The sequence below is a fragment of the Salvelinus sp. IW2-2015 genome, linkage group LG2 (assembly GCF_002910315.2).
Source record: "Salvelinus sp. IW2-2015 linkage group LG2, ASM291031v2, whole genome shotgun sequence".
NCBI lineage: Eukaryota > Metazoa > Chordata > Actinopteri > Salmoniformes > Salmonidae > Salvelinus > Salvelinus sp. IW2-2015.
Genome location: NC_036839.1, coordinates 39,689,017 through 39,712,684, shown reverse-complemented (window position 1 = coordinate 39,712,684; position 23,668 = coordinate 39,689,017). Strand labels below are relative to the sequence as shown.

General features: G+C 42.7%; 1 protein-coding gene across 1 annotated transcript in view; it reads right to left on the bottom strand.

Moving 5' to 3' along the window:
* The window catches only part of nck2a (NCK adaptor protein 2a), a 68,669-nt gene extending 48,820 nt beyond the window's left edge, over positions 1–19,849 (bottom strand). The window contains exon 1 of the mRNA XM_024010545.1: positions 19,633–19,849. The gene's annotated coding sequence lies outside the window, so the exon portion shown is untranslated. The remainder of the gene's footprint in view (positions 1–19,632) is intronic.
* Positions 19,850–23,668: the final 3,819 nt, after the last annotated feature.

The following is a 23,668-nucleotide window of genomic DNA, read 5'->3' as shown; positions in this document are numbered from 1 at the left end:
CAATTAAATTAAGCATGCAGTCCAGCAGTTCGTTCGTAATAATTGCAATATCTATAGCCTTCATGACTGCAGGAGGTTACAAGGATGAGCAAGAGCTCTAGCATATATCTCAAATACAATCTAGGTCCATAATGTCTTATTCATCCAAACCATGGTTACCAAAAGACACAATTTAGTGAGAGTAGCGTTTCTCGAAAGTTAACAAGTTACAAGTTACATAGCTCGAGTTAGATCTTACTCACTTGTATGAAGGTAATACTTCCGACTTCATAACATTGTCGGGGCCGTGTATCCCCCTAGATAGGTGGATACTCTCAGGAAGACTTTTCACCGTATTAGGGCACCCTGATAAGCAGACTAAACAGTTATTCTAGGCCAACGCTCCATACGCCTCGACTAACTAAACAACGGCAGGGTCATGTGCAGCTTAGTGGCCCATTCATCTGTTTCTGTTAGGCTCGGTCTATGTAAGATGATTAATTAGCACAGCCGCTACACTTACACCCCTGCTTCATAGGTCACTGAGGCTCCGAGAGAGGTATTCATTCCAAAATATACTCTCCTATTTGCTCATGTTAGTCATCATTAACAAATCACGATACTAGATGCACCTTCGATAATCATAAATATCATTGTCTGACCGTAAAGTCAGTATTCAGAGTTACTCAACTCTGGGTGTACCTGAGTAGGTGATCATATTGGACAGGACATATATGCCCCTAGACTCTGAGTCTCGCAGTTGGTTCAGACACACACCCACCCTCTAGAGATGAGCCTCGGATTTCAGCGGGCGTTGCGTGTGGAGCCACGACCAAGTAAGTGCACTTACTTGAGTCAGGTTCACCGTATCAGTCGTATAGAGCCCGCACAAGGAGGATACAGCTACTACAATTACCGCGTACTGCATCATTCTAAATAGAATTGTCTACGTGGTTCAATGTGTGAGGGCCCCAAAGCACACGAGAAATTTCTTCAACGCGATTCCTGAAGGGAGGATTCAGCAGAGTCGCGATGACCTACACCGTGTCGATGCGGCTGAGTAGGCCAGAGGACCATCGTTGCAGATCGTCGTGATGTGTGGCTCAAGGAAACTGATAGGGCTTGCCCCGATACGTGTGCTTCTACGACGGGCTGTCTCGCTGACGAGAGTCTCAGTACGAGATGATCGCAGACTATAGCGAGTGGTCGACCCACTCACCCTGACTGCTAATCCCTGACAGTACTTACGAGACTTCCTCGCGAGCTCACCTACTAGTTTGTGTATTGGAACGATGAGAGAGACGGCGGATGCGGTTACTGAGCTGCACAGCCACTCGGCCAGATGCCCTCACGCTCGTCCCTGTAGGCTGTGCTCTAATTGATTAAGTTACAATCAGCGCCTGCTACTCAATCTGCATACCTGCAACGTTGATGTGAATTGAGTCTTGCGAGGCTCGCGTGCGATGGCCGAACTGCCCCAATGAATGGGCGCCTGAGGAAAGCATGCAGAAGGTACAGGATAGTAGGGTCTCGAACCCGCCCCCCCTGTGTGTCGGTCACAAATGACCCCGTGTCTGAGACAGGCCGCGCTTACTGAAGTTGAGTCCAGAGTATTGTTACGTCCACACTCCCACAAATGGGGGTGGCCCGATCAGGACGTCAGGACCCAGTTGCACAGGGTGTAGACCCAGGGCCAGCTTAATGATGAGCTTGGAGGTACTATGATGTTGAAGGCTGAGCTATAGTTAATGAACAGAATTCTTACATAGGTATTCCTCTTTTCCAGATGGATAGGGCAGTGTGATGGCATCGTCTGTGGATCATATATATGTATGAGAGGCTTCATCTGGTATACAGAAACTATGAACCAGATTGGTCGTTAGGCAATGCTCTCCCGTGGAGTCTCAAGGGTATTTGCACCCAGGTGATACGATCACCTTTTAATCTTAGTCTCTCAAGCACCATGTCACTGCTGACTCAGAGCTATCGGAAAAAGTGGTAGCCTAGTGGGGCTGAATTTCAGTCAGCAATTGAAAACAGCTGTCAGCGCAGCGTGTATTGTTTCGATGCTACCTATAGATGAAAAATGCTCAGGCTTATCAAAGTTGAACAAAGTACATGTTTATCAAAATTGGAAGAACAATTTCATAGCATCTGTATGTCCTTATTAATCACATCAGACCACAAACGCTGTTGTTACATCACGATTCCATATCGGAGATACACCCCAGCCCAAGCCTTCAATTTGTATGCATTCTACATAATATTTAATATTAGACCCGGCTTCGGAACTTTGGACTCTTTAACCATTGGAGTTATATTGCTCACTATAGTTGACTCCACTCGCAATTCTATATGGACGCCTACCAGCAATACATTATAAGAACAAGTCAACCCTATAGATATAAGCAGACAAAAAATGTGCAAAATAGACTTTTATATGTTTGTAAACATTATTTGATGCTAAATGTTATATCCTATAAGATAAGGTGTTTAATTCCAGCGCTATGTATGTAACAATTAGGTATAAAAATATAAACCCTTATCCCAAGACACTCATATAAGGCTCATCACTGCTTAACGCATAATGAGAACGTGTCGTTTCTTTTGAGCGACCGTTTAGGCTTGGCATAATAGGAACAAGACCCCTAATTGCGATATAGTTCCTTACTGGTCGCGCTCAATGAAATTGTACGACAAGCTCTTCGTTCCAATAACGTTGCACATATCTATTGGTGCGAAGACTATATTCTCCATTCGTTCTATCACTGCAGATACTCTCAAATAGTATCTTGTACAGTTAGATAGCAGGGACACTCTCGTTGTGCTGTCACGACACACTATATATTACACAGAGCACCTCCGGAAGACGGATAGATAACGGCGTTTCTAAGAGCTGTGCCAGTTGAAACTCTCACTAATACCACTTCCTCTTGATGCACGTCGAACAAGATTCTACTATATTTACAGATATTGGCTATTCTTGTATATCGATACTTACCTCCGGCTGGCCAGCTGCACAAGGACCTATCTCCCGAGCGAGATTTGCTCACCTCCTCTGTGCTGCTGTCTAATAGCTGTTTCATGGTCTGCTCTGCTAATTGTTACTTGGTATAGTAAGTCAAATGGAGTACTATAGTTGATAAGTGACCACTTTCGCGCCTACCTCTTCGGTGACTGTCCGGCAGTACTATCGACCTGCTGGCCGAGAAGGGCATGTATACTTCAATAACCGTCATCTATGGAACTGGTACTTATGCCAGTGATTGTCAGGATATTGTAAGAGTCGTTCCTTGCCGAGCTTGCTCGATATACCTTATTACGCGGCTGATGATCCTTGATGATGAAGTACTCTCTCTCAGTCCCTGCCTGAGTGCTCCGGAGCAGGTATTCATCAAAATATCTGTACTTTGCTCTGTTCATCTTTGCCTCAATCCTGACTAGTCTCCCATTGGGTGCTGTAGGTGTCCTGGAGGGCAGGCAGTGTGCCCCCGKTGATGCGTTGGGCAGACCRCACCACCCTCTGGAGAGCCCTGCGGTTGCGGGCRTTGCWGTACCAGACAGTAGTGCAGTTGCTGTAGCAGGTGGTGATMGAGCCCGACAGGATGCTCTCAATTGTGCATCTCTAAAAGTTTGTGAGGGTCTTGCGGGCCAAGCCAAATTTCTTCAGCTTCCTGAGGTTGAAGACCACACTGTCTGYGTGGGTGGACCATTTCAGATCGTCAGTGATGTGTACGCCAAGGAACTTGAAGCTTCCCWACTTCTCCACGGTGGTCCCGTAAATRTGGATARGGGTGTGCCCCCTCTGYTGTTTCCTGAAGTCTACAATCAGCTCCTACATTTTATTGACGATGAGAGAGGGGTTACTTTCCTGGCACCACTCCGCCAGTGCCCTCACCTCCTCCCTGTAGGCTGTCTCGTAATTGTTGTTAATCAGGCCTGCTACTCATCTGTCAACTGCAAACTTGATGATTGAGTTGGAGGCGTGCATGGCCACGCAGTCATGGGTGAACAGGGAGTATAGGAGAGGGCTGAGCACGCACCCTTGTGGAGCCCCTGTGTTGAGGACCAGCGAAGAGTAGTTGTTTCCTACCTCCACCACATGGGGGTGGCCCATCAGGAAGTCCAGGACCCAGTTGCACAGGGCAGGGTTTAGACCCAGGGCCCCAGCTTAATGATGAGCTTGGAGGGTACTATGRTGTTGAAGGCTGAGCTATAGTYAATGAACAGAATTCTTACATAGGTATTCCTCTTGTCCAGATGGGATAGGGCAGTGTGATGGCATCGTCTGTGGATCTATTRTGGCGGTAAGCAAATTGAAGTGGGTCTAGGGCGGTCRGTAAGGTAGAGGTGATACGATCCTTAATCTAGTCTCTCAAAGCACTTCATGCTGACAGAAGTGGGTGCTATGGGGCGACAGTCAGTTGAACAGTGTCAGGAGTTTGTTCTGACCAAGAAAATGTCAGGCTTAGTCAGTTGAACAAGTACATGTTTATCAATAATTGGAAGAAGCAATTTCATAGCATCTGTATGCTCCTTATTAATCACATCAGACCAACAAATGTTATCATCATCCACATAGGAGTCACAGCAAAATCTTTTGTATGATCTCTTATACACTATTTTAGACCCGGCTTTCGGAACTTTGGCTTTCCTGGATATAGCCACTATAGTGATCACAGCATTCAATGGGTACAGATACAGCTTTAGAACCAAGTTCTATAGTATTAGTAAAAATGTGTATACATGTGGATGATCTTATTCCTGTAGTGTTTGTAAACACGCTGGTAAATTGATTAATAACCTGATCCAGATTAAAGGCACTGGTTCCAGTGAGAAGCTTCYTTTTGAGTGCACAGCTTGATGRAAACCAGTCAATATTCAGGTCCCCAAGAAAGTAKACCTCTGTTTACGTCACATACACTGTCAAGCATTTCGTACATTATTTAGATACTGACGGTTAGCACTTGGTGGCCAATAGCAACACCCAAAAAGAAAAGGCTTTAGMTGTGCCAAGTGAACCTGCAACCACAACACTTCAATAACACTCGAAATAAGATATTCTCTAAGCATTACAGGGATATGGCTCTGAATAGATACAGCAACAACTCCCCTATAAGCATTCCTGTCTCTTCTATAGATGTTATGTCCTTGTATTGCTACTTCTGTAACATCAAATTAATTATTTAAGGGGGTCTTCTGGGGCTGGTACTATGACAGGAGAGGGTTGAAGACGTCTCTGGGGACTGGTACTATGACAGGAGAGGATTGAAGACGTCTTCTGGACTGGTACTATGACAGGAGAGGGTTGAAGACGTCTCTGGGACTGGTACTATGACAGGAGAGGGTTGAAGACGTCTCTTGGGCTGGTACTATGATGGGTTTCAAACATTGGACAACGTTGCCCATGTACATTAATGTAATTCTGTTAATGTAGATGTGTAATTATACATGCATGACCATATGTGTGTAATCCCTCCAAGGCAATGGAAGGCAGGCATGGTATTTTCTTAATGAGCTACCCTGGAAAGAAGCATGCCTATTCTCTACTACATAAACTATATTGTGAGTGAGAGTGAGGAGAGAGGAGAGAGGAGAGCTTTGCCTACACAGACATGGTGTTGTGCAGTCACCGTGGGCATCATTAGGTGTGGAGTCAAGAACCAGAGCATAACATGTGGATGAGATTCTCTTGGCTGTGTCTCTCAGGCTGGCTTCAGGGAATTCAGATTAGCATGTGTAACGGAGCCGATCTCTGTACGTCTGACAAGCCAAGGCATTCATGAGTCCTGGCACCTGTACTTCAAGGTCTCAGGAAGTAGACATCACTGCTCAATGCTAACTTAACCAAAATCGCTACATATGCAAATAAGAGACTACATAATGTTAAGTAAAAATTGTCTCTTGTTCTCTCTTACTCTGCCCCTTTTCTTTCTCCAGTAATGTAAAGTGCTGTTGACTCTTTCAGCGTGTGCTTAACCTTCTCTTTGTACCTCCTGCTCTTCTCTCCTCCACAGCTGCTCTGAATAGCTGAATTATTCTCTTTGATGAAGAGCAACCCAATGGCACCAAAGTGACAGTACAGGGAGAAAGAGAGAATGTGAAGAGAGAACTATTTGGAGTGAAGAAAGTGGGTTTACGTCATTACACTACCATACCCACCTGCTGGTCTTTGGCATGCCACAAGACAGCTTATTATTTTTCTCTCTCTCTCTCCCCCTCTACACACACACAGAGAGATAGTCAGTGTGGCTGCCATGGCCTTTGGCCTGGTGTGCTGCAGGTATATGCTGGGGGTGAGTCACTTCTCTCCTGCTTGCCTTGCCCAAGCGTGCATGTTATATAAGCCCTGCTCTGACGTCGTGACAATGCTCCCAGCCCCAGGAAGTAAGGTTGACGCACAATCAGAGGAGAGAAACGGAAGCAGCCTGTGTGAAGAGGATCATCTCTGGCCCAAGACTAACAATCACACTGTCACGACCGGCTGACACAGCATTAACCAGKGTGTGCTGTGCGTGTGTGTGAGCCTGACATTTTCTTGGTCAAGACAAAACTCCTGACACTACCAAACTATGACACATTGTCACACACCAACACCAAATATAATAGATGTTCTTTTAGAAAATGGAAGCCAAAACAACCCATTGCTACGCAACAGAAGTGTTTCTATTTTCCCAAACAGGCAGAATTCTGATGTCACTCCTTCCAAAACAAAACACCAACATTCAACAGGCATCTGCTTGTGCGTGGCCATGTATTTGCTTGGCCCTGGTAATCTCGTTAGGACCCCAGTCACTCTTAAGCCATCTATCTCATAAATAAATAAAACAGTTTCATAGTGCACCCTCAGTGTGTGTGTGTGTGTGTGTGTGTGTGTGTGTGTGTGTGTGAATTAACACTGCGGCACACTGCAGCTTGTCAGGCTATTGGTGCGTACTAATAGAGGGGAGAAGGGGTGAGAAGGGGTTCTTTGACACTAACCCATTGAGACCAATCCAGAGGAAATGTGATACGTGATAAATCAGTAACTGCTTTAAATCAATGGCACACTATGAACTCGGATGATGAACAATCACACACAGAAGGCATATTATATTAATTGATTGACAGGTGATGTTAAATAGCACATCACAGCTCGAGGTTTCCTCTAGCTAGAGCGATGCCGAGATGGGTGATTGGGTAGTTCAGTCAGAACTTCTCAGTGGCCTGAGAGACACATTCTAATCTGTTAAAAGCACAGTCCTAACTGGTGGAAATCTCTAGGGGCTCTATTGATATTATAAAGTACTATTTTAAAACTGTAACCTAGTGCTATAGGGTAGTTCTACCAGTCTTACCAGCGAAAAGATCAGGGATAGGTTACGATATAGCAGCAACCTCCGACCCTGAGAGCTGTGTCACCATCAGGGCTATGGGAGCCATGCATGGACAGGGGGACAGAGGATCACATCTTACACAGTAATGGGGAAGTAGTTGATTCTCTCTCTCCATACCGGCAAAAAATGTTGTCATCCGCCTTTGAAGAGGGGGATGACCGCGGCAGCTTTCCAATCTTTAGGGATCTCAGACGATACGAAAGGTTGAACAGGCTGGTAATAGGGGTTGCAACAATTGCGGCGGATCATTTTAGAAAGAGGGTCCAGATTGTCTAGCCCGGCTGATTTGTAGGGGTCCAGATTTTGCAGCTCTTTCAGAACATTGGCTATATGGATTTGGGTGAAGGAGAAATGGGGGAGGCTTGGGCAAGTTGCTGTGGGGGKTGCAGGGCTGTTAACCGGGGTAGGGGTAGCCAGGTGGAAAGCATGGTCAGCCGTAGAAAAAGGCTTATTGAAATGGTCAATTATCGTGGATTTATCAGTGGTGACAGTGTTTCCTAGCCTCAGTGCAGTGGGCAGCTGGGAGGAGGTGCTCTATTCTCCATGGACTTTACAGTGTCCCAGAACTTTTTGGAGTTTGTGCTACAGGATGCAAATTTCTGTTTGAAAAAGCTAGCCTTTGCTTTTCTAACTGCCTGTGTATATTGGTTCCTAACTTCCCTGAAAAGTTGCATATCGCAGGGGCTATTCGATGCTAATGAAGTACGCCATCTGAAGTACGCAATAGGTTTTTGTGCTTTGCAAGTGTGCATTTGATTTGCTAATTAAGTAGCTAGTTAACCACATAGCTAGATGACTAACTTCTTCCAAAATCAATCTTCTCTTGGTAACATCAGAGAAGACCCTCCTGGATCAAGAGTCTTGCTGTCTAATATTTGTTTAGTGTGTACAGCAAACTGTGAGTAGCATTTTTTTWACTTGTATAACTTTATGAGTTGGGATGCCTGTCCTGCAAATAGTTTAGGTCAGAGACTATAAAATGTTCACAATGCACTCATTAGGATTCTATATGGGATTTACATGTGCTTGTTAGCATTGCTAACTTTCGGATTACATAGACTCACTGGGGTTTGAAAATAATCCCCCCTTGTATTCAGAGCCGGTATTACCGTATATCCCGGTATGACTATCTAGATACCGCCCAAACCTACTTCTCTCTCCCATCCCCCTMTCTCCACAATGGCAGTCCAGCGCCATGAGGGTTTAACCTCTCCTCAGAACACCCTGGCGATCTGGGTTGTTATCTGAACATGACTGAAGACAGGAGGCAGAGAGGGAATCACGGCTTCACGCTACTGCTGGCAACACGCCTGCTCTCTGTAACTGGCTGCTTTAATCTTGCACTAACATATGACTGCTGCGCCTGCCGCCTCTGGGGGCGTTACACTGGTACCCCAAGTTGACAGGAACTTTGACAACTTTCACGAAACGAAAGTGTCAATGAGTTGTCAGCGAGAGTGCACAAGTAGTAGGGAATTAAATGATGCCTTTGGATTTAATTTTCAACTCACATACAGGCTACACCTAGGGCAGCAGGCAAACACACACACAGAGAATCCCACCACCCACTGTATTTCCAGTGACCAGATAGCAAGCTAAGGGAATCCAAACCTTGATGCAGTGACATTACCGAACTGCTTCTGTCAGATGTGTGTTTTTGTTTCAGACGAGGTCATGAACTGAGGTCTGTACCGCTCTCGTTCTCTCACTCAGGGGGGTGTTGGGTTTCACCCCTCGCCCCAAAGTGCCAATTTTCACCAGGGTAATTTGAAGCCAGCCATGCAGACTGGGAGATGGCGTGGGAGTGCCATCCACCCTTAATTACTCTTTAACGAGCACTTCTGAGGGTTCTTTTGTCTGTCTGGGGGAAGAGGGTGAGGTGAGGAAGGGGAGAAAGAGGGAGAGTGGCAGTGGTGTGAACTCATAGTCCCAAACAGAAATCCTGCACCCTGGTCCCAGCCCCCCTTGGCCCCAGCCCTGTGGAGTGTCTAAAGCTATACACTGGAGCTGTATTTCATGTTTTCATGATGAACCGAGTTAACTGATTGGATGGGAGTCACTGAAACATACTCCCTTCTCTTTCCCACGTCCTCCATCTCCCCCAGTATCCAGGGGAAAGGTGGGTATTTTAAAGGGCCTGTTTTAAGGGCCTTACGGAACCATATGGGGCTGGGGTCAGGGCTTGTGGACAGGGAGTGGATGGGCTATGAAAGAGACATACTAGTGTCATCTCCCCCTCCCCTCTATCTGTCCCCCTCTCTGTCCGTATCTGCAGCCCAGAACAGGATTAGGCTGGGTGCCCAGTGGTGACACAAGTCCGTTGGAGCTGAGCTGACAGACTGTTGGTTCAGTTGTTGGATGCAAGCGGAGTGAGGACCTGAGAGAGAGGGAAGGGAGGATCAGAGTGGGAGCGTTGAGACAGAAGTGAGATAAACAGCTTAAAATGAGTGAGAAGGAGAAAGAGTGAGTGAGGAAAAGTGGGAGAGCTGGTACACTGTGTAATGAAATGGAGAAAGAAAAGGCTGTAAAACAATCACTGATGAGAGGGCAGAAATAGAAGGTTCAGTCAGAGGACAAAGTCTCCTTGGACTGTCCATGTCGGATAACTCTTAACTTAAAGAGCGCCAAGTTGGAAGGGACGTTTCTGATGATCATGTACTGTGTGCCTATAATGACATACATCTCTTCAACATTTGCTCTCACTATGTTATAAGTAGGATTGCAATGTGTATGCAGATATATATGGCATACAGAAAGAGACACACATGTCATGTCTATTCTCATCGATACGATTTCCTACGGAGCATTGACAGTATCATTTAAAACAGATTCACATTCAAGTCAACATTCTCTGATGTGTGAACCTCCAACCATCTTTGTGGTACCATTTTAAATGTCMGTTTTATTCCCATTTTAGCACTTACCCGCCAAAACATGACACCCACCCTGTATTCAAGAGAAAGTTGTCTCAACCGATGGCGGTCACACCTCAGATGATGTAAAAGTGTCTAGGGTACAACATATGCATTGACGTTTAAGATAAAACAATTAGTTTCTTTTTTTTCTATTMACTTTTATTTTTTATTGTTTGACAAGCCTGTTTGTACGCTTTTAAATTATATCAATCTCAACTGTTTATAATTTCCAGTGATGAAGACATGAAAGTCTCATGGTATGGTGGGTTATGCTAAATAGGTCCCCTTTGAGCACATTTATCTATTGAATGTTTTGGTATTCAGGTCCAAAAAAAGTCACTTTCTGAGCACTTCTACAACAGGCAAATACGTATGGAAGGTTTTGTTCAAATCGAAAAGGGGTGCCGTCAAAAAGTGATTGAATTCAAATGAATTTACCCTGTAACTGCTGCCACGATTAACGGCTGCCCTGTTCCTGATTACAACATGATTAGAGGGAGAATAACAATGAGCTAACCTTTGGACCTCCCATCCCTCATTACATAATACATCTCCAACCATCTGGGTCTGTGTCCATCTAGTCCTCTATTGGGCAGATGAACATTTTGCAGTAGGAGAAAGATCACAGAGAGTTTAGGACCAGCTACTGTGCTACCAAACCAGTGGTGTTGTGGTTTAGGACCAGCTACTGTGCTACCAAACCAGTGGTGTTGTGGTTTAGGACCAGCTACCTGTGGCCAAAACCAGTGGTGTTGTGGTTTAGGACAGCTACTGTGCTACCAAACCAGGTGTGTTGTGGGTTTAGGACCAGCTACTGTGCTACCAAACCAGTGGTGTTGTGGTTTAGGACCAGCTACTGTGCTACCAAACCAGTGGTGTTGTGGTTTAGGACCAGCTACTGTGCTACCAACCAGTGGTGTTGTGGTTTAGGACCAGCTACTGTGCTACCAAACCAGTGGTGTTGTGGTTTAGGACCAGCTACTGTGCTACCAAACCAGTGGTGTTGTGGTTTAGGACCAGCTACTGTGCTACCAAACAGTGGTGTTGTGGTTTAGGACCAGCTACTGTGCTACCAAATCAGTGGTGTTGTGGTTTAGGACCAGCTACTGTGCTACCAAACCAGTGGTGTTGTGGTTTAGAACCAGCTACTGTGCTACCAAATCAGTGGTGTTGTGGTTAGGACCAGCTACTGTGCTACCAAATCATGGTGTTTGTGGTTTAGGACCAGCTACTGTGCTACCAAACCAGTGGTGTTGTGGTTTAGGACCAGCTACTGTGCTACCAAATCAGTGGTGTTGTGGTTTAGGACCAGCTACTGTGCTACCAAATCAGTGGTGTTGTGAATGGGTGGTTTTACAACACGGCTTCTTTTCTCTAACAAGCACAACAGATGAGGAATGATGACGTCTTGGTGATTCTGGGTCAGTTTTACACGTCACAGTGGAAGTCACAATTTATTGTGTAGCCTAGCTATAAATGTGGATGATTACACGTGTTCTATTTCCTATTTCTACAGATGGCCAGTCAGAAAATTGTCAAATGTATAACATATGATAAAACAATATGTTTGAGTGGAATGAGAAACCACTAAATATCAAGGGATGGGCTATGGGCTTGCAAGGCTCCACCATGTCTTGAACACTATAATTATAGCCTTTTTAGAGAGACATTCAAGTCTATTTAGGTCAGTGTTCCAAAGAGACAGAGAGAACAAGAAACTGTTATAGATATACAGATCTGAAACAGATGGAGAAAGAGAGAAACATATATAAAGATCTGAAACACTGATATGGAGAGAGAAACTGTTAGATACATCTGAAACACAGATGGAGAGAGAAACTTAGATCTGAAACACCGATATGGAGAGAGAGAGAAATATATAGAGATCTGAAACACTGAGATCAAGACAGAGAAACTTATGTAGAGATATATGAAACACGGATATGAAGAGAGAGGAACTGTTAGATTTATATCTGAAATACTGAGAAGAGATCAAACACGGAACCTGGAGAAGTATTCATGCTTGAGAAAACGTATGCTACCAACTGAACAGCACAGACGGAAAAATAAGAGTTTCCTCACCATTGCATGTTGCCTACATTTAGAAGTACCTACCAACAAGTCCCCAAATTGACTAAATGTTTTTTTTTAAATACAGTTGTTAAAAATGCAAGATTCCAGTAGTAGAGACCCCTTGCACTAGAGGTTTGGGGACGTTTAGGCGCCTGAAAGAGTCTGCGTCTTCAACGGACAAATAGTTGACTGTCTCACACGGTGGTTAATACACCCGGTCTACAAACAAACAGCGAATGGATTTACCCTGGAGCTCCATACAGCTCTTTTGTTTAAAATCAGAGACTGGTACTGAAGGAGATTGGTACTGAAGTGTGTACACAACTAATTCTATCTTAGGGAAGGGTAGGATGGTGGTAGCCTATGTCACAGACATAGCCAGAGCATTTAGTCCTACAGCTATTTAAGACAGAACACCGTCCCATAGTTGGTGTGATATTACAAAGCAGGTTTAAAATCAAATCAAATTTTATTAGGTCACATGCACCGAATACAACAGGTGTACAACACATGCACCTTACAGTGAAATGCTTACTTACGAGCCCCTAACCAACAGTGCAGTTTCAAAAAATATGGATAAGAATAAGAGATAACAGTAGCAAGTAATTAAAGAGCTGCAGTAAAAAATAACAATATATACAGGGGGGTGTCGGTACAGAGTCAATGTGCGGGTGCACCAGTTAGTTGAGGTAGTATGTACATTAGAGGTCAACCGATTAATTGGCATGGCCGATTAATTTTGGCCGATTTCAAGTTCTCATAAAAATCAGTTATCGGCCTTTTTGGATGCCGATTATGGCCAATTACATTGCAATCCACGAAGAGACTGCGTGGCAGGCTGACCACCTGTTACGCGAGTGCAGCATCAAAGGGACCTGCGGCTGCAAGGAGGTAAGTTGCTACCTAGCATTAAACTTATCTTATAAAAAAACCAATCTTAACATAATCACTAGTTAACCTAGTAATATCATCAACCATGTGTAGTTAACTAGCTTGTCCTGCGTTGCATATAATCAATGCGGTGCATGTTAATTCATCATCGAATCACAGCCTACTTCAACTTCGCCAAACGAGCGATGATTTAACAAAAGCACATTTGCGAAAAAAGCAGAATCGTTGCACAAATGCACCTAACCATAAACATCAATGCCTTTCTTAAAATCAATACACGGAAATATATATTTTTTAAACCTACATATTTAGTTAAAAGAAATGCATGTTAGCAGTCAATATTAACTAGAGAAATTGTCACTTCTCTTGCGTTCAGGGCAAGCAGAGTCAGGGTATATGCAGCAATTTGGGCCGCCTGGCTAGTTGCGAACTGTGTGATGACCATTTCTTCCTAACACAGACTAATTMATTTGCCAGAACTTTACATAATTATGACATAACATTGAAAGTTGTGCAATGTAACATCAATATTTAGACKTAGGGTTGCCACCCGTTCTATAAAATACGTAACGGTTCCTTATTTCACTGAAAGAATAAACGTTTTGTTTTCGAAAATATAGTTTCCGGATTTGACCATATAAATGACCAAAGGCTCGTATTTCTGTGCGTTTATTATTTTACAATTAAGTCTATGATTTGATAGAGCAGACTGACTGAGTGGTGGTAGGCAGCAGCAGGCTCGTAAGCATTAATTCAAACAGCACTTTACTGCGTTTGCCAGCAGCTCTTAGCAATGCTTGAGACACAGCGCTGTTTATGAGTTCAAGCCTATCAACTCCCGAGATTAGGCTGGCAATACCAAAGTGCCTATAAAAACATCCAATAGTCAAAAGGTATATGAAATACAAATGGTATAGAGAGAAATAGTCGACACATCATAATGCCTATAGCGACAACCTAAATCTTCTTAACTGGGAATATTGAAGACTCATGTTAAATGGAACCACCAGCTTTCATATGTTCTCATGTTCTGAGCAAGGAACTTAAACGTCATCTTTTTTACATGGCACAATACTGCACTTTTATTTCTTCTCAAACACTGTTTATGCATTATTTAAACCAAATTGAACATGTTTCATAATTTATTTGAGACTAAATTGATTTTATTTATGAATTAAGTTAAAATAAGTGTTCATTGTTCATTCAGTATTGTTGTAATTGTCATTATTACACATTTTTTTAAATGTATATATATATATATATCATTTTTTATTAAAATAAAAAAATACAGTATATATATATTTTTTTTTAAATAATAACAATTTATTATTATTATTTTAAAATCGGCATCGGTTTTTTTTGGTCCTCCAATAATCGGTATTGAAAAATCATAAATCGGTCGAACTCTAATGTACATTTAGGTAGAGTTAAAGTGGCTATGCATAGATGACATGTCTTTAGTTTCCAAGTGACTGGACAGACTTTAAATCAGACCTGATGTGATTGAGTTTAAGACCGTTGCATCAACCTTTCTTGGACGGTTGAGTCAGCCATAGAAAAACCATTCTGGGATAGGCTACATTTTCGCTCTAGCTAACAGACTATGGATTTCTACTATCAGCACTAAATACTGCTGAACGATTAGTGCTTTTTGAKGTCAGTTCTGTTGTTTCGGTCCGATTATTTAAAAAATATATATATTTGTTTACATTAAATGCACTATGCATTGTTTGGGTTGAATGCTGTAACACTGAATAAAAGTCATATGATGATAGTGACTGCCTATTATCGCTTATGACTAATTAACCATCAGTTATTCACATTGCTGATATCTTTATTTCATTCCAAGTCATCGCCTCATCTCTACAGAGTCATCGCCTCATCTCTACAGAGTCATCGCCTCATCTCTACAGAGTCATCGCCTTCATTCTAACAGATGTCATCGCCTCATCTCTACAGAGTCATCGCCTCATCTCTACAGAGTCATCGCCTCATCTCTACAGAGTCATCGCCTCATCTCTACAGAGTCATCGCCTCATCTCTACAGAGCTGCTGCCTATGCTGTCTGACAAAACCACTATTTTTGTATCTCAAAATAAATAAGGCATACTTCTGTGACTGCTTAATACCAAATATAAATCACTTAGATCATGTATTATCAGGCTTGCGAAGCAACTGCTTCCTATTCCTCTCGATCATGTGTTTTCTTCTCTAGTGTCTGCACCGCACAGACCAGACAATCCCTGGTTTTCAGATAACTTGGCAGAATTAATTAGAAAGAAATATCTCTTGGGCTCAAGCTAGACATACAAATGCTCCTGTTGACTGGACCTCCTTCAGAGCACTAAGAAACACATGTTCCTGTTGACTGGACCTCCTTCAGAGCGCTAAGAAACAAATGCACAGGATTGATCAGGAAGTTCAAATCAGATTACTATTTAAATGCAGTCACGGAACCTAAACAACCCTACCAAGTTCTGGAAGCTAATCCAATCAGTGTCAGGTTATAATGTATCCTCTGGCCTTCCTGGCCATTTAATGATGGATTCTAATGAAGTGAAGGATAAAGCCAATATTGTAGGGGTTTTTAACAAGCACTTCATACCTGCTGGTTCAGTTTTTGATAATGGTGGGGCCCAGGACTCTAATGCAAGCTCTGTTAGTCAACTACGATATAGTCCCTCATGTGAACCATTTTAACCTTGAGCCTGTTTCTTATACTGAGGTCTATAAAGCACTAAAAGGCAATAGACATTAAAAAGTCTACAGGTCCAGACAACCTGGATCCCTACCTCTTAAAGATAGCAGCTGGTATTATTACTGAACCTGTGGCTCACATTTTCAACTTGAATATCGACCAATTCCATACCCAGCATTTGGAAATCAGCTTATGTCCTCCCACTGCTAAAGGGTGGAGATCCCTTAGATGCTAATAACTATTGTCCTATCTCTAAACTCCCTATCCTGGCCAAAGTCTATGAATCCCTAGTGAACTCAGTTAAAAAAGTTAATTGAAAAGAACACACTGAGCGGGGTTCAGTCTGGCTTTAGATCGGGGCACAGCACCACAACTGCAGCTACGGCAGTGGCAAATTACATCATTAATGCACTTGATAAAAAGCAACATTGTGCTGCTCTGTTTGTGGATTTATCAAAGGTCTTTGATTCAGTTGACCATTAATTGTTGCTAGCTAGACTCAGAAACATTGTTCTCAGTGAAGGGGCAGTAACTTGGTTTAGAAACCATCTTTCTGACAGAACACAATGTGTATATACTGACAATCACAAGTCTATCTTTCTAGAGATTAATAGAGGTGTGCCCCAGGGTTCCATTTTAGCTCCTGTGTTCACAATTTTTATTAATGATTTGGGAAATGGGATGCAACCAGCAAAGTTCCATCTATATGCAGATGATACAGTCATATATTAATGTGCTCCTTCTCTGGTTCAGGGTGTTGAAGARCTCCATACTGCTTTTTAGTCACTGCAGGCCTCGCTTTATGGTCTAAATGCATGACCTTTACCAGAGCTAGAACTCTGACAGAGAAGGTTAGCATTGTCACATATGGTGGCTTATCCATTGAAAAAGTGTAATCCTACAAATACCTAGGTATTTGGTTGGATGACAAGTTGTCCTTTAAAGTTCATGTGGATAATCTTGAGACAAAGCTTAAATTGAAATTTGATTTTTATTTTCGTAATAAGGCTTGCTTCCCGCTTATGGCTAGAAATAAGCTTGTTCAGGCCACTTTTCTCTCTGTAATTGATTATGGTGACTTGTTGTATATGCATGCAACCTCCTCCGTCTTACAGAGACTGGACTCTGTTTATCATGCATCCTTGCACTTTATTACAAATGCCAAGTCACTCACCCAGCATTGCACCTTGTACCGAATGGTTGGTTGGACCTCACTTTATATGCGCAGAAAGATACATTTGTATGTGTTCATCTACAAAGCCCTTTTGGGTAAACTCCCTCTCTACCTCTGTAGTCTGGTCTCCTTCACTACCAGCAGGTAAACTCCCTCTATACCTCTGTAGTCTGGTCTCCTTCACTACTAGCAGTTACCATACCCGGTCTGCTAGGTGGTTGCTACTTAAAGTCCCCAGGACATTCACAGTATTAGGCAAGACTACCTTCTCTTCTTGTGCATCAGAGGCATGGAATAGTCTACAATCTATGCTTCATCTAGATATGTTAGTGCCACTGAATGAATTACAAATATTGATAGACTTACGGAGGAGTGTAAATGCTTTTTTAGGCTGGATCATGTTGTGTTGTATGTTTTAATGATGTAATGTATTGATTGTTTCTGCCTTCTTGGCCAGGTCTCCCTTGAAAAAGAGACTCTGGGTCTCAGTGGGCTTTTCCAGGTTAAATAAAGGTTAAATAAAGGTTAAATAATTGGGAGGCTGGACACTGATCATGAGTCAGATTTAGTCTATTTGAGCAGACATTTGAAGATCATGTAAGGGTATCTATTGAAATCAGTTAAAAATGTTATATATGGATCCATGAATGATCAGATAATGACTACAGATATTATACATTTCTGAAAGTGGATTCGTTCATGCCTAAGTATAAAGGCTTAGATATGTCAGCATGTTGACACATACCCTTTTGCGATATCAAAATATTCTACCAATATGTAAGTGGGTGCACACGCATCAGGGGCATGTCTTGAAGAGAGCTCATCCCAGATATCTCCCGGACTCATAAGGTAGCAGGGAGATTTCTAAGGTCCGGATTGGATGCATGTAGAAACTGTCCCATTACGGAGAATATCCAAGGTCCATATGAAATGAAGGACATGCGTATCCGGATAAATATAGCTATCACCTGATATTGACCCTTTTCTCCCAGTGCATTTTATTTGAAATCAATGACAGTAAGGTACATAAGTAAAAACAGCTGCATTGGACCTTTAACAACAAGCCTACAGAGAATGCCAGAACCTGCATTTACATACCTGTCATTGCAACAACGGCAGCCAACCATGTCCCGTAAAAACGGGGTTGCCATGGTGACCTACCTCTCAAAGGGGTGTATCTGCTAGGTGCGGCCCAAAACTACACCTGTCCCGCTGACTGTCCCAGATACAGAACCTTCATCCGTGTCACATAAAACTGATCTGATAAGGACAAGAAAGCTGATAAGCTAAATGTCCTTATGAGTCTGTTAATCAGTGGAACGTTTTTCATATTACTGTCCGCAGCACGGAGATAAATGTGTTAGTTCTGGCATTTGTGTGACATTTGCAGCACCGGTAAAAAAATGGGATTAATGCCTGACTGTAAAGTACAGTATCTCTCGATGGAACCACTTCACACCTCTGAAAGCCTGATGGAATAACATAAGGGTGCTGTGGGGTGGTGGTGTGAGTGCGTTCATTTGCATAGATGTCAGCCTTGGGCTAAATGATGGTTTCTAAACAGTAGCCTAGTAGACAAAAGAGTGGTGGATTATAAATTATATTTCTTTAGTTGTTTCTGTCATTGCTCTTTTGTCTGGACTGTGTTTGAAAGAAGTTCATTAACCATTCTTCCAGACTGCAAAACAGGTTACTACTGTATGTAATCCCTGTCGGCTCTCGTAGCCTACAATGTGAAGCTCCTTTTTATTCTGGCAACAAAATAGAATTTTCCTCAATGTGTGATAAAGGTTTGCTACGAACATTGTTTAATTGTCTAAGCGAAGCTGTTGAAGCAAAATGCTCATACCAACGAATATGAGATGTGTGCGGGAATCTAGGTTTTGATTGGATTGTAGACCAATTGTGGGAAAAGGTTATTGGCTACGGGATAGCATTTAGCAGTTCTCCAATTGAGAGAACCTGAAAACCACAAATAGACAAAACTGAAAGTAAGAGGAACTCTTAAAAGAAAAACAGCCTACAGTACAAACCAGACAATAATTGGTTTCAAACAGTTGAAGCACAAGAGATACAAATGAATGAGTCGAATGTTAATTTACACGATATACTCTACTAGCATATTCTAGCCTACTTCTAAGAATAAGTGCATTATTTCATGTAAAAAGACACAAAAATAGCATTCCCGTTAACCATATTTAAACAATCCTGTAAAAACGCACATATAGCCTAACAACTGTACCGCCAGTGTGTGGACACGACGACACAGTGACTGAAAGAAAGAATCAGAAAGTGACGTTTAGTTTAGTGTTCTGACAAAATGGTCCATGAATATTGTCCACGTCTAGGCCTTGTACCAAACGCTAAATAGGCTTCTGTGTATAATGTTTATAACCACTGACTTGTCATGGTTCGCAAAGCTACATTTGTGAAAAGAAAATACAGCGACTATAGGCTATAGTTCTCGCCACAAACATCACCCGGGGYGACCACACCAACTTTACGCTCAGTTAATTTTTTCCTTACCTTTGTGTTCACTCCAACGAGAACGGGCAACGGGGACTGACGAAGCACACACACTCGAACAAGAACGAAAATAAACCGTTTCCACAAACCAGTCGAGTCGTAAGCAAAAGCGCAACAAAATTAATTCACGTACTTTCTATGGTTTCTCAAAACAATTCCTTTCACGTAGCTGCCTCCACCTCAATTCACTCGACCTAGTGACGTCACCGCTGCCAAGGCAGGCTTGCGGGGGGCGTTGCGTTCATGGCTAGATGGGATACTTAAAACTTGTGTCTATATATATATAAAATACATTTTATATATATTTATATACAGTACCAGTCAACATTTTGGACACAACTACTCATTCCAGGGTTTTTCTGTATTTTTATTATTTTCTTAATTGTAGAATAATAGTAAAGACATCAAAACTATGAAATAACACATATGGGATCATGTAGTAACCAAAAAAGTGTTAAACAAATCAAATATATTTTATTTATTTTATTTCAAATAGCCACCCTTTGCCTTGATGACAGCTTTGTACACTCTTGGCATTCTCTCAACCATCTTCATGAGGTAGTCACCTGGAATGCATTTTAATTAACAGGAATGCATTTCAATTAACAGGTGTTAACTTCTCTTGGGCACGTGAGACGGTTGCGTCCCACCACTTCAACAGCCAGTGAAACTGCTGGGCGCCAAATTCAAATACAGAAATACTCATTATAAAAATTCAGAAAACAAAACATATTTTACATAGGTTTAAAGATTAACTTCTTGTGAATCCAACCACGATGTCAGATTTWWAAAAAATGCTTTACGGCGAAAGCATACATTACAATTATGAGAACATAGCCCACAAGACAAATCATTACAAACAGTAGCCAGCCAGATAGAACAGTTACACAATTTAGAAATAGAGATAAAATTAATCCCTTACCTTTGATGATATTCATATGGTTCATATGGTTGCATTCATTTACTCAATAAATGTTCCTCTTGTTCGATAAAGTCTCTTTATACCCMAAAACCTCTGTTTTGTTCGCGCGTTTTCTTCAGTAATCCACAGGCTGAAACGCAGTCAAAACMGRAAGACAAAAAAATCCAAATTGTATCCGTAAAGTTCATAGAAACATGTCAAACGATGTTTATATTCAAACCTCAGGTTGTTTTTAGCCTAAATAATCGATACTATGTCAACCGGACAATAACGTCGTCAATATAAAATGTAAACAAGAAACGCACTCTCTCRGTCTTGCGCRGGAAAAAGCTCYGWGAAACTTTAGGGTCCACTCATTCAGACTGCTCTTACTTCCTCATTTTTCGGAATACAAGACTGAAACACATTCTAAAGACTGTTGACATCTAGTGGAAGGCATAGAAACTGCAAGTTGAGTCCTAAGTCAAGGGATACTGTAATKGCATTGAATAGAAAACTACAAACCAAAAAAAAAAACTACTTCCTGAATGGATTTTTCTCAGGTTTTTGCCTGCCAAATCAGTTYTTTTAAACTCACAGACACTATTTTAACAGTTTTGGAAACTTTAGAGTGTTTTCTATCCAAATCTACCAGTTATATGCATATCATATCTTCTGGGCCCAAGAAACAGGCCGTTTAATTTGGGCATGCATTTCATCCAAAATTCCGAATGCTGCCCCCTACCCTAGAGAAGTTAACTGGCGCTGACAGAGAGGGCTGCCGTGCTTCTAGCTCTTAGGAAACGTGGCACTATTTTGTTTTTTTTATGTGTTATTTCTTACATTATTAGCCCAGATTTTTTTGTGTGTTATTACATACAGCCGAGGTGAACTATTGGATATCAGAGCGACAGTAACTCACCAGCACTACCAGCATTACGACCAGGAATACGACTTTCCTGAATTGGATGCTTTGTTGGTAGGAGGTGCGCAAACCACCCACTGCTTCTGAGTATATTACTTGCTAATGTCCAGTCTCTGGAAAATAAAGTTTACGAGCTCAGGGCAAGGATTTCTTTCCAGAGAGACATCAGGGATTGTAATATACTCTGTTTCACAGAAACATGGCTCTCTCGGGATATACTGTCTGAATAAGTCCAGCCAGCTGGGTTCTCAGTTCATCGCGCAGGCAGGAATAAATATCTCTCCGGGAAGAAGAAGGGCGGGGGTGTATGTTTCATGATTAACGACTCATGGTGTGATAGTGCTAACATACAGGAACTCAAGTCCTTTTTTTAACCCGATCTAGAATACCTCACAATCGAATGCCAGCCGTATAACCTCCCAAGATAATTATCTTCGGAAATAGTTACAGCCATATATATCCCCCCTCAAGCCGATACCACGACAGCCCTCAAAGAATTTCACTGGACTTTATGCAAACCACATATCCTGAGGCCGCATTTACTGTAGCTGGGGATTTTAACAAAGTAAATTAGAGGAAAAGAATGTCGAAATTCTATCAACATATTGACTGTAGTACTCGCGCTGCTAAAACACTCGACCACTGCTACTCCAACTTCCGGGATGCCTACAAGGCCCTCCCCTGCCCTCCTTTCGGGCAAATCTGATCACGACTCCATTTTGCTCCTCCCTTCCTATAGTCAGAAACTCAAACAGGAAGTACCCGTGCTAAGGACTTTTCAACGCTGGTCTGACCAATCGGAATCCACACTTCAAGATTGTTTTGATCATGCAGACTGGGATATGTTCTGGTTAGCCTCCGAGAATAATATCGAAGTATATACTGATACGGTGACTGAGTTTATCAGGAAGTGTATAGGAGATGTTGTACCCACTGTGACTATTAAAACCTACCCTAATCAGAAACTGTGGATCAATGGCAGCATTCGTGCAAAACTGAAAGTGCAAACCATCGCATTTAACCATGGCAAGGTGACTGGGAATATGGCCGAATACAAGCAGTGTAGTTATTCCCTCCATAAGACAATCAAACAGGCAAAGCATCAGTATAGAGACAAAGTGGAGTCGCAATTTAACGGCTCAGACACGAGACGTACAGTATGTGGCAGGGTCTACAGACAATCACGGACTACAAAGGGAAAACCAGCCAAGTCACGGACACCGATGTCTTGCTTCCGAACAAGCTAAACACCTTCTTCGCCCGCTTTGAGGATACACAGTGCACCTTCTTCGCCCGCTTAGAGAATAACACAGTGCCACCAATGGCCCGCTATGAAGGACTGTGGGCTCTCGTTCTCCGTGGTCAATGTGAGTAAGACGTTTAAACGTGTTAACCCTCGCAGACGACATCCCTAGCCASGTCCTCAGAGCATGTGMACACCAGCTGGCTGGAGTGTTTACGGATATATTCAATCTCTCCCTATCCCAGTCTGCTGTCCCCACATGCTTCAAGATGTCCACCATTGTTCCTGTACCCAAGAAAGAAAAGGTAACTGAACTAAATAACTTTTGCCCTGTAGTACTCACTTCTGTCATCATGAATTGCTTTGAGAGACTAGTTAAGGATGATATCACCTCTACCTTACCTGACACCCTAGACCCACTTCAATTTGCTTACCGGCCCAATAGATCCACAGACGATGCAATCACCACGGCACTGCACACTGCCTTATCCCATCTGGACAAGAGGAATACCTATGTAAGAATGATGTTCATTGACTATAGCTCAGCATTCAACACMATAGTACCCTTCAAGCTCATCATTAAGCTTGAGGCCCTGGGTCTGAACCCTGACATGTGCAACTGGGTCCTGGACTTCCTGACGGGCCGCCCCCAGGTGGTGAAGGTAGGAAAAAACACCTCCACTTCGCTGATAATCAACACTGGGGCGCCACAAACTGAAATGGTCCACTCACACATATAGTGTGGTGAAGAAAGCGCAACAGTGCAAACTTCTACAGATGCACAATTGTGAGCATCCTGTCGGACTGTGTCACCACCTGGTACGGCAACTGCACCGCCCACAACCGCAGGGCTCTCCAGAGGGTGGTGCGGTCTGCCCAACGCAAACTACCTGCCCTCCAAGACACCTACAGCACCCGATGTCACAGGAAGGCCAAAAAGATCATCTAGGACAACAACCACCCAAGC